Source organism: Leptidea sinapis, chromosome 40, assembly GCF_905404315.1.
Source record: "Leptidea sinapis chromosome 40, ilLepSina1.1, whole genome shotgun sequence".
NCBI classification, from domain to species: Eukaryota; Metazoa; Arthropoda; class Insecta; order Lepidoptera; family Pieridae; genus Leptidea; species Leptidea sinapis.
In genome coordinates this window covers 3,849,176-3,862,279 of record NC_066304.1, presented here as the reverse complement: position 1 = coordinate 3,862,279, position 13,104 = coordinate 3,849,176, and the positions used below count along the sequence as shown (strand labels likewise).

The following is a 13,104-nucleotide window of genomic DNA, read 5'->3' as shown; positions in this document are numbered from 1 at the left end:
CAAAAATTCTGAGCGGCACTACAATTCCGCTTGTCACTTCGTCACTTGTTATGTTTCATTTGCCCAGTAATTTCACTAGCTACGGCGCCCTTCAGACCGATACACAATAATGTTTACACATTACCGCTTCACGGCAGAAATAGGCACCGTTGTGGTACCCATAATCTAGCAAGCATCCTGTGCAAAGGAGCTTCCCACTGGTAACTGGTGTGCGTTAGATAGTGGTTTATTATTCAAAATAATAGAGGTAATGTCAAGCGTGGCTGACTGTTTACGAATTGTCATTCAAAATAGGTTACAGCAGTCTCAATCAGCCTCCGTTAGAGGTGTTATTATGCCCTAGTATACTAGAACTCTATGGCTAAAACTAATGTTAACAAGTCTTCGTATAAACCTAAATCATTTAAAAGGCAAGTACTGAAACAAACTATGTGAAGCATAACTTTAATCGAGGAGTATCCAGACTGGACTTCACTATTGAATAGTAATTGATACGATATTCTGAAATTAATTTAGTAATAAGTATCGAAAGTGGTTGTAAAGAGACTAACGCTTGTATAAACCTAAATCATTTTAAAAGCCAAATACTGAAACAAATTATGTGAAGCGTAACTTTAACCGAGGAGTATCCAGACTGGACTTCACTAATGAATAGTAATCGATACGATATTCTGAAATTGAGTTAGTAATAAGTATCGAAAGTGGTTGTAAAGCGACTATCGCTTGTATAAAACTAAATCATTTTAAAAGCCATGTACTGAAACAAACTATGTGAAGCGTAACTTTAAACGAGGACTTTCCAGACTGGACTTCACTAATGAAAAGTAATCCATACGATATTCTGAAATTGATTTAGTAATAAGTATCGAAAGTGGTTGTAAAGCGACTATCGCTTGTATAAACCTAAATCATTTTAAAAGCCAAATACTGAAACAAATTATGTGAAGCGTAACTTTAACCGAGGAGTATCCAGACTGGACTTCACTAATGAATAGTAATCGATACGATATTCTGAAATTGAGTTAGTAATAAGTATCGAAAGTGGTTGTAAAGCGACTATCGCTTGTATAAAACTAAATCATTTTAAAAGCCATGTACTGAAACAAACTATGTGAAGCGTAACTTTAAACGAGGACTTTCCAGACTGGACTTCACTAATGAATAGTAATCCATACGATATTCTGAAATTGATTTAGTAATAAGTATCGAAAGTGGTTGTAAAGCGACTATCGCTTGTATAAACCTAAATCATTTTAAAAGCCAAATACTGAAACAAATTATGTGAAGCGTAACTTTAACCGAGGAGTATCCAGACTGGACTTCACTAATGAATAGTAATCGATACGATATTCTGAAATTGAGTTAGTAATAAGTATCGAAAGTGGTTGTAAAGCGACTATCGCTTGTATAAAACTAAATCATTTTAAAAGCCATGTACTGAAACAAACTATGTGAAGCGTAACTTTAAACGAGGACTTTCCAGACTGGACTTCACTAATGAATAGTAATCCATACTATATTCTGAAATTGATTTAGTAATAAGTATCGAAAGTGGTTGTAAAGCGACTATCGCTTGTATAAACCTAAATCATTTTAAAAGCCAAATACTGAAACAAATTATGTGAAGCGTAACTTTAACCGAGGAGTATCCAGACTGGACTTCACTAATGAATAGTAATCGATACGATATTCTGAAATTGAGTTAGTAATAAGTATCGAAAGTGGTTGTAAAGCGACTATCGCTTGTATAAAACTAAATCATTTTAAAAGCCATGTACTGAAACAAACTATGTGAAGCGTAACTTTAAACGAGGACTTTCCAGACTGGACTTCACTAATGAATAGTAATCCATACGATATTCTGAAATTGATTTAGTAATAAGTATCGAAAGTGGTTGTAAAGCGACTATCGCTTGTATAAACCTAAATCATTTTAAAAGCCAAATACTGAAACAAATTATGTGAAGCGTAACTTTAACCGAGGAGTATCCAGACTGGACTTCACTAATGAATAGTAATCGATACGATATTCTGAAATTGAGTTAGTAATAAGTATCGAAAGTGGTTGTAAAGCGACTATCGCTTGTATAAAACTAAATCATTTTAAAAGCCATGTACTGAAACAAACTATGTGAAGCGTAACTTTAAACGAGGACTTTCCAGACTGGACTTCACTAATGAATAGTAATCCATACTATATTCTGAAATTGATTTAGTAATAAGTATCGAAAGTGGTTGTAAAGCGACTATCGCTTGTATAAACCTAAATCATTTTAAAAGCCAAATACTGAAACAAATTATGTGAAGCGTAACTTTAACCGAGGAGTATCCAGACTGGACTTCACTAATGAATAGTAATCGATACGATATTCTGAAATTGAGTTAGTAATAAGTATCGAAAGTGGTTGTAAAGCGACTATCGCTTGTATAAAACTAAATCATTTTAAAAGCCATGTACTGAAACAAACTATGTGAAGCGTAACTTTAAACGAGGACTTTCCAGACTGGACTTCACTAATGAATAGTAATCGATACGATATTCTGAAATTGATTTAGTAATAAGTATCGAAAGTGGTTGTAAAGCGACTATCGCTCAGCGTTGTACTCGTCGAAAGTGAGACGGTGCTGTTGCGCAGGCGTTACGAAGTTTTTATTGTCGGCCGCGCGCGAAATCACTTGAAAGTTGGATTGTCCTTGGTTATATTTCACTTCTTTATTTCTTGCGTTTCCGACACTCGAGCCTAAGTTCACTCGCTGACGTAAATTGTGTCGCTTTGAATGTGTTTGGAATCACGTCCCCTTCACCGAGATATAACATGCTTAGTCTTGTAGAGTTAGTTTCCCATTTGATTCGAAAAGCAAACTGCTTGTATTATTTTAATAATAACTCCCGTATTTAAGGTGAATGAATATTTCTTACCAAGGGATAATGTCGGATAGGAGCTGATACTCAGAGGTCTCGTAATCCAGGGTGGTAGCGCGCAATCGCGCCACGTTTGTTACTTGCAGCGCAGTTGCGACACGTTTCCTGTGAAGTTTCGCGCGTGCAGGGGCGACTTTCACCACACTTGAAGGATTGGGGTTAAGTTAGCACTAGAACACTGTAATCCTGGCACTGTTGTGGTCGCGGGAACGCGTGTGTAGGCCGCAACGGCGCTTTGGGCCGCGGGCGCCGAACGAGTGTCGTGCGCCGACGCCGCCATGCGTTGCGCCACGATGGAAAGTAAAAGTGAGCGGCAAACGGCGAGGGGCGAGGCATTTCTCCCACTTTCGCCGCAATGAATCACGGAGAGCCAAGGTCGCTTCCCGCCTCCCAGCGGCGACCAAGCGACCTGAAATACACGTGACATTGAAACCGCTGAATGAGCCCGGTGGCTTCATAATTTATTCGTTTTTTAAGAACTTGTCTTAGCGGTACGTCACTAATCTCATTTGTGACGTACATGTAATTCGGGCTAAATGTCACCGCTGCTGCCAAGTGCAGAACAATAAAATGCTGAGTCAACCTTTTCATTAAAACAATTATAATTATTAAATCATGATTTACTACTCCACAGTTGAATATCTAAGTGATCCGACAGTCTGGGACTAGATTATGATTATTTTATAGCAATAACAATGACAGTACAATATTGTATATTTCATTTAAAATAGCACAAAAAAAAAGAATGCTGGGAGAGTTTCTTGCGGCTCTTCTTCTCTCTCAGAGCGCCATTTGTTTCCGAAGCGGTAGTAGTAACTAGTATATTAGAAATGCCATCAAAAAGAATTCTAAAGTAATTCATTTTGAGAAAATAAATACCTTTTATGCCTAAATTATGTTTATTTTTTTAATCACAGTATCTACTGTATGTGACGACGTGATGACAGGAGATGCTGCCTGTGACGTCATCCACGTGGATGCTAATGCTGAGTAATAAAAATACTATGCCAGCATCTGGCGTGATATTATGTAGCCTGCCTGATGATTTTACGTATAAGTGCTATAGTTTAAAAATGAGTATTTTTATTGTAACCCCGCAACTTCCTTGGTAAATAGACAATGACAGTGATGAGTACATACGTGGAAATCTCTTAGATTTATGAATCACTTAATATATTACGTATGTACATTTATAACCCTAATGGATAACAAATAGAGAGAATAGGAACGTTTAAGTGATATCAATAAAATATATTGAAGTATGTTTAGTATAAATAATAATTTTTAATTTATAAATTGAGTCATACAATTTAAAATACTTCTTGCCGCTTGCTTACCTACTTTACGGTTGTTTCGAAGTACCTATGTAGATGTTTTATATTGAACGGTTTTGTCAATGACGTTCTATACATATAGATATATCACGTCATATAAAAAAATCCGAAAAATTAAATATGCCACAACTTACACCATACTAAGCTTCGACTGCTAAATCTATACATTGCCGCATATAGTCCAGTTGCTTAAACTATTCTTGTTCAATAAGCGGCAATGTAAATCATTTATTCAGTTCAGGTTTGCTTCGGACAGTGACAGTTGACACAATACCAAGGAGAAAAGTGTGCTTACATTGTCTTTAAGCACACTTTTGCCGTTCCGCTATCAGACTGCGAATGATATGTCCTTATATGTGTATAGAACGTCATTGGATTTTGTGGTAAATTATTTTAGTCCAAATACAAAGAAATAACACAAGTCAGGGAAATGACATTTGTGAATTTAAAAGTTTTCTTTTCTTTTTTAAATTTACCACCACTTCGGAGATGGTCGAGCTTTAATGAGAAGAAGTGGCAAGAAACTCACGATGCAACAAAATACTCAAATTAATACGTACTAGCAAGAAGTTATTGAGTAGGCGCAGGATCCATCAATCCACATAAATAAATTAATAATACCTTATGCGAGCATTTTATAACCGAATATAAGAAATATGATAATTTGAATTTTAAAAATATGAAGCAGAGTTTATGGTAACAGGATCATCCAGATACAACTATGCTAAGCGATGCCTTCAAACTACATTTAACTAAACCAATGTAGAATATATATTGCATCGTGTACTAATAAAACGGTAAAAATGGTTTCGCGAAAGACTGCTCTGTCTAGAGATTCTTTGCCATCGAGATTTTTGGAAATGAAACTATTACTACATCGCCTCAAATTTTACACCCATCTATCGTATGTCGCATTACGGCCGGTGGCGCAGTAGGGGTGAAGTTGAATCACAAATTTACACTTTCAAACTACTGCTTTCATGTCAGGTTGACCAAGTGGTTTAAGGACCCAGATATGATAAAAAACCAGATATATATTAGGTGCCTATCTATTCTTATATATACTTACCAGTGGGAGGCTCCTATTCACAGGATGCCGGCTAGATTATGGGTACCACAACGGCGCCTATTTGTGCCGTGAAGCAGTAATGTGTAAGCATTACTGTAATACGGTCTGAAGGGCGCCGTAGCTATAAAATTACTCGGCAAATGAGACTTAACAGATTATGTCTCAAGGTGACCAGCGCAGTTGTAGTGCCGCTCACATTTTTAGGGTCTTTCAAGAATCCTGAGCGCCACTGCATTATAATGGGCAGGCCGTCTTACCATCAGCTGAACGTCCGGCTCGCCTCGTACCTTATATTCATAAAAAATTTATATATGCGTACTCACCAGGATGCTAACTGGGCACTGTCGCCTAAACAGCAACGGAATCAAAATCGATAAAACTTGCAGACTTTGCCTTGAGACTGATGAAACGCCTCTTCATCTCCGACCTCCGGCGATTGCAACCCGCTAATGCATAAGTGTAACACCATCCTTGGTGACTACACCCTGATCCCAGATGCTGTCTGTAATACTCGCGTCAAGAATATACTGCGGTTGGTGGTTGGTGGCGAACTATAAGTATGATTGGCGAACATTCAATAGTTCAATTCTGTACACGGTATTACTAAGGCTCCTCAGAACTAGACAAAAACCTACCCTCTCCATATAAATAAATAATACTTTTAAAAATGGGAAAAGTTTTTTTTCCATTCTTCGTCAAGAAAGAAAACTATAATAAAAATAATTAATACGATATAAGCCCTTTCATACGATAGCCCTTCGTTGCTTATAGACCCTTATTTTTTATGATACTGTTGAGCAGGTTATCCACTGTAAAGTAGATCCTGTAGATGAAGCCACAACCTAATAGTTGAACAAAGCAAACAGAATTTTACAACGAGGCGGTACTCGAACGGTTAGCTCAGTTGGTTAGAGCACCGGCACGGAACGCCGGGGGTCGTGGGTTCGAATACCGCATCGTTCATAAAATTTTGTTTTTCAAATTTTATTTGTGTTTTAATCCTAGGGGGTTTTCACTTTAAAAACATAACATATTATTATATTATGTTCAATTTTTTATTGTTTAATCGGATGTATAATGATTATTGTATGGTATCATATAGTTGTATATTTTATCGAAAAGTTCATTGAGAACGGATGACAGATTTAACGAAACATGCACTAATGCGCCTGATATGTAATTATTTCATATAATATGTTTTAAGTGTAGATAATGCTACGCCATAGACTTAGTATACAGTAGTGTATATACGATCTGACAGCCCGATATTCCGTGACCAATTAATACAAATATAACAATAAATACATTATCTTGTTTACTCAGTCTACGCATTAGTTACTATATAATTACTATATCTTTAAGGCGACGTCACCAAATGGTCCAACGGAAGACCAGCGCTGGTTTTCAAACCAGCAAATATGCTGAGTTAGGACCACTTTGTGACGTATAGAAAATAATATTTCTCAATTTTGTTTTATGTTGTATTGTACTATATCGTCATGAATAAACCTTTTTTCTTTCTTTCTTTCTTTCTTTCAATTCTGATTTGACAATGTGTGCGTTAGCATGGATTTAATATTGAAAAGACTTCTTCTTAATAAAAATCGGTTACAGTAGCAATAGAGTCAAGTTTTCCATCTTGCTGTATCTTTGATGTTCTACTCTCTCGTACACTTTGTTCTTCTACACTCTAGTATATTGTAAGTCTATGCTTGACACCATTATAGTCGTTTGTTACAAAAGTTACAAAAGTCAGTCAGAATATATAGAGGGTTGCAAATTTTATCTATAAGAAAAATATTATATCTCATTTCAGAGAGGGTAAATAAAGATTAAAAAGAGATAATTTAAAATGAACAACGTGTCCAAAACTTTTTAAAAATTTTGTTTCATAAACTTTTTATTTTGGAAAAAAAAATATATTTAATACGTGACTGGTTGGGGCTGGGTTCAGAGTTTTATGACTTTGGGTATCAACAAGACGTATATTGTGTTTCTCTGAGGAAGACATATTTTGTGTTATGCTAATGTGTATGTGTAGTATTTCATAGTGTCTTAGATGACAGAATACACATACATAAAATACAGTACAATTTTCTATTTTAGAGTACGGTTGGCAGACCTAGAATTACAATGAGATGAAACAGAATTTACAACTCTAAACCCTCCACCGGTTTCGCTGGAAAAACTGTTGAGCTACCGACATATGAGAGATTTTTAATCTGTAGGGAATAACGCGGACAGCCGAGCCTGACATATTGGTCCTGCTTATTAATAATTTGCCGTAAATACATGTATTTCCTCCTCTCAAAGAAAAAAAAAAATACCTATATATAGCTTTTTGATAAGATTAATATTATTAGTATTTGGTTCATAATTATTTTGTTCTTTACTTTATGTTAATATTATTATAATTATTGATTATACTACCTACTACCTATGTTATATTATTTTGACAGAATTTGTTTTGTCAAAAGTTAAAAGTCAGTATTAAATAAATATAGTGTAATTTCCGAGTGATCTCTTTATTTATATCTCAACAATAAACGGCGATAACATACAAAAATAAGTTTCGTAGACTGCAATACTTTATAAACTTGATACTAATTCTAATGCTTTCCCAGCCGGTACCGCCGCAACCGCTATGTCCCTGCATTTTAAATCTGTAATATCTTCGAAAATATTCATTTAATATACGAGCTGTAAAAGGCCATAATGATCTATATTAAATTAAAAATGTATATAGGGTATTTAATTGGATCATGATTAATACTGTATAGCCTAAAATCGCTTCGTAAATAAGCCATTATTTCTCGTAAAAGTAAAGGATATAAATGATTAGCGTGGGTTATCCCTAAGAGATAGACATATACCTTTCAACTTTTTGTAGACCTTATTATGGTGTATATAATGTGTATATAATACATAATTTTGATCTATCCGTGTAGGGTTCAGCCAGCGTTTGCAATGTAAGCACAAAAAATGTTTTTATTGACGACATTACATTAGAAACGTCTTAAATTGTCAGTGTTTCTCTACTGTATTATGCACGTATTACACATATAAACCTTCCTCTTGAATCACTCTATCTATTGAAAAAACAGCAGCAAAATCCATTCCGTTTTTAAGATCTAAGCCTACATAGAGGCATGACTTTGTTTTATATTATGCAGTGATTTGACTTTTAAAATAGTAATCGTCGAGTTTCATGTTTTCTTCTCAACTTAGGCAGTTGAATTAATGGCAGTAAAATATTTAATTAATGATTCAAAGGTTTTTTTTAATGAACCAGCTTGAATAAAAATATTTGTCTTTAACTTTAGTGGTCTTAGAGATAGCTTTACAAGTGAGAGTATTCTCTTTGATTGAAGATTAAAATATAGTGTTGTTTGAGAAATATTGCATCTTTTGCAACTATTTATGGAATGCAATATATAGAATGATTAATATGCAACATAAGTTTTACAATGTCAATCAAACAACTGCGTTCATACGTACATTGCCTTGACGATAATATTAATGACGGTGTATGTATGCTTTCTATAGAAAAGTTGTAGAGTTTTATGTAATCTAAAAAGTGCGAGATGACAGTGAAATGTCTCTTAGATCATTTATACGTCTAGATAGGCTGTGACAGCTGTGAAAACGTCAATAAAAATGAGGTTGACAGTGAACGTCTATTTTGTGCAGTGCACGCTTAGTAACCCAAAATGATAAATCGCGAGTGTAAGACATAGCTTGTCACGCAATCTAAAGCAAGAAACCTGGCCTGTTTTCATCGGTTGTCTAACACCAAGAGGCTCTATTTAGACTTATAAATTATCTGAGTCCCGCTGATGAGGATTGAACCAACGGCAACGTGGTGAGAGTCAACGGCTTTATTCCGACACCATATTCCATTTATATTAAACAATTAATGTATTATAAACCTTTCCTGTCATTCATTCATCAATTAAAATAAGTTTATAATCGGGCTTAAAGTAATTCTGCTCTTGAAGTCCGCTTTACAAATACAAAGAAATATAAATTGTAATTGAATTCATAAATGGAAGTACTTAGCTCGTATTATAATGACATGCTTGATTTATATATCTCTATTATTGATCTATAGCAGATTATAATGGTATTGAAGTGTACACGTCTACATGGCAATATTAAGTGCTACATGAGTTGCTACAAAGATTTAGACTTGTTCTTTAATAAGCTGGATTACTTGTTTCTGTTGCAGTATTGGAAAATTATTATATTAAGTACTAGTCGACCCGACAGACGTTGTTCTGTATATAATAAATAAAATAATGTTTTTATATGAATTTGTCAATAATATATCATAACATCAACAATTACTTCGTAAAATATGCACCCTGCTGTCGTAATGAATTTGTTTCACAGCAGAACTGTCAAACCGTGCGTCAATAAATTCTGTCATAGAAATTATGTATGGACACATCAAAGGAAAAACAAATTTGTTGTTTTTATTTTATTAAGCAGCATTTTCCTATTTATTCACCATTTAAACCTTCTCTGGACTTCCACAAATAATTCAAGACTAAAATTGGCCAAATCGGTCCAGCCGTTATCGAGTTTTAGCGAGACTAACGAACAGCAATTCATTTTTATATATATAAACTAGTGGACCCAACAGACGTTGTCCTTTACACACGTCTTAAATTTGAAAAATCTGTCCAGCCGTTAGGAGGAGTTCACTAACATACACATGAGCAGGAGAATTATATTATATGGACGTAATTGAGAATCTAAACCAATCTCAAATTCACTGAAACAAACAAAAAGTCATCAAAATCGGTCCAGCCGTTTAAGAGGTAGTTTAATTGGGAATCTAAACCATTCTTGAATCTACCCGAAGACACACATCAATCTCAAATTCACTGGAACACACAAAAATCTCATCAAAATCGGTCCAGCCGTTCAGGAGGTAGTTCAATTGTGAATCTAAACCATTCTCGAAACCACCTGAAGACACACAGAAAGTTTCAATAAAATCGCTCCAGCCGTCTAGGAGGAGTTTATATATAATGATAGAAAAAAGAAGAATTATATATATAATGATAGATAACATATGCTTCTCTATCTCCAAGAAAAGATAGAGCAAAGCGCGTCCACAATACATCATGATTGTCGGTTCCAACTTCACGTATTTTATTTTATTAAGTAAGGAAAACAGCTTTAAAAACTTAAATGATATTTAAGATGATTACAGAGAACCAATCATAGGTTCCCAAAATTAGTGCTAGTTTAGAAATATGGAACTGACAACATGAGCATATACAATTCGCAAAATACAATTTACATGGTCAATAAAGTTAAAGATAACGTAACAACACAAGAGTATGTATGGTTCTTCTTCTTCTGCATACGGGCGCTTTCCACAACTCGACGTCATATGCGCCTATTTTGCGTGTGAGGGTGGTAGAGGCTACTCCAACCAGCTAAGCTCCTCCAAGAAGTCACCCAACTTCTTAACGTCTTGGAAGACTTCCCGAAGAGTGCCTGGTGACCCCAGGTGTTTCGCCCTGTAGTTTGCCAGCTCACTGAATTCTAGCAAAGTGTGAGCGGCTGTTTCCTCTGCCCCCAGGCAACCTCTGCATAGAGGGCTGTCCCTATATAAGGTTATTAGTAAAGAATTTGTTGGTTAAGGTACGTCGTACAGAGTCTACGCTGGAACAGAAGAGATCTAGATTATTATCACTACTTGACAGATATTCAAGCTATTGCTTGCTCGCCAAGTAAAAGTATTTCTTTTATAGTTTAGGTTAGTGTGTTGAAGTCTTACGGCCGTTCCCAATATTCAGTCTATCTCTTACTTGAGATAAAATACGTAACTATCGTTTACTTTTCGGTCCCAATAAATTTATCGACGGTAACTCACCTTATCCGTGCACGCCTTTTGTCAATGGGACTACGTATACCAGCGATATAAAGTTTGTATGGAAATTGCAATTCACGCGTCCTAATATAAGGCGATAAGAATGACTTATCGGGTATATAGGACAGCTTCACATTATTGACAGCTAATTACTGACAGTAGAAGGTAGTAATTTATCTCAATCTGTAGTTAGTAAATCATACTGTCGCAGTAATCTAACAGAGGTATTAAACTAAAACTTAGCAAGAAGGTCTAGACAGTCGATTAGCCCTTGGGCTACTTTTAGAAGGAGAGTAATATCGGCTATTTCATGAAGATTCTTTTAAGGCAGGATGTGATGTTTACTGCAAAGATTGAGGTAGTCATCAGAGCGGTATGTGACTTACACACGATAAAAATTCTATATATTTATTCAAGATCTTTTCAATAGCTGCTGCAATGGTAAATCGTTGCTAATGATACTTAGACCGCCATTTCGTAGGATTTTAATCTAGGACTCTCTTATGTATACAATGTAAATCCTTTCAAAGAGTGTGTTTATTATAGTTTCATTTTTAACCAACTTCAAAAAAGAAATAGGTTCTCAAAGTTCTCCCGAGATCCAGAGATCATAATATGGCCGTGTAGTAGAAACAATATCAAATATAGAGTCAGAATGTCAAACAAATGGCACATAACTTTTAGTACTGGTAAAGAACGTACTTAATGTAATGTCAGTTTGAAAAAGAAATAAAAATAATAATCAACGACATATGGCTGCCTCTAGTATAAGCAAAACAGTCATTATTAGTGTCCATGATTCATAAGTGACGTCACAAGTCTGCGAAGATAATGTTCAAAGTCAAGGACACACTCTACCAAACTAATAATTATAGTATGATCGCAGAGTCATGCATGCAGTGATTTTAATTATTTAAATATTATTATCTAGTCATTTATTACTCATTCAAGTTTATAGAGAAAATGGATTGACTCAAGCATGGTATATTCTATGGAGCGTGCAAAATGTAATTGAAGTCCTTTGCTTGCAAGGATTAAAACGTGATTTTATATGTTACTAGCTGACCCAGAAAATTATATTGCTATATAATAAAATAAATAAAATAATAAAAAATAAAAAAGCCTTTATTACTGTACAAATTTTACATACTAGGTACTAAAATAGTAAAAAAGTGCCTCTAAATGCTATCGGCAAACGGTTTTTACTGTGGTACAGCTTGTCTTCCGACATAGGCCTCCTCCAAAGATTTCCATTCTGTCCTATCTTTTGCTATACGAGTCCATAGTTGCCCCGCTATTTTCTTGATGTCGTCTTCCCATCTCATAGGCTGTCTCCCTCTATTTCTTTTGCTATCTAGTGGTTCCCATTCAGTTATTAGTCTTGCCCATTTCTCTGTCTTTTCTCTTATCATATGACCTGTCCATTTCCATTTTAATTGTTTGAATGTTTTGTATGCATTCTTAAAATTTGTCTTCTTTTTAATTGCTTTTAATTTCACACGATCCTTTCTTTTTACTCCTATTGTGCTTCTTTCTATTCCATTCTGACAAATTTTAATTTTGTTGGCTAGTTGCTCTGTCAATGCCCATGTCTGACAACCGTACAATAAGCATGGTAGTATGCACGTATTAAATACTTTCCTTTTGTCTTTCATAGGCATTTCTTTATTCTTCATAACTGAATTAAGTGACCAGTATCGTTTCCACGTATTAACTATTCTTCTTTCTATTTCTTTTTGCATACATTCTTCATTAGATATTAACTGCCCTAAGTATATATATTCCTGAACGTATTCTATTTGCTCGTTATTAACTGTTATTTGCACTGTTTGTGCAGAATTTGTCATTATTTTTGTTTTTGTTAAATTCATTGAAAGGCCTGCCTTAATAC

The 13,104-nt window shown here is 35.0% G+C and overlaps 1 protein-coding gene across 1 annotated transcript in view; it reads right to left on the bottom strand.

The window, feature by feature from the left end:
- LOC126976393 (transcription factor Ken) overlaps positions 1 to 3,155 on the bottom strand; it is a 51,723-nt gene extending 48,568 nt beyond the window's left edge. Inside the window, exon 1 of the mRNA XM_050824704.1 lies at positions 2,921 to 3,155. The gene's annotated coding sequence lies outside the window, so the exon portion shown is untranslated. The remainder of the gene's footprint in view (positions 1 to 2,920) is intronic.
- Positions 3,156 to 13,104: the final 9,949 nt, after the last annotated feature.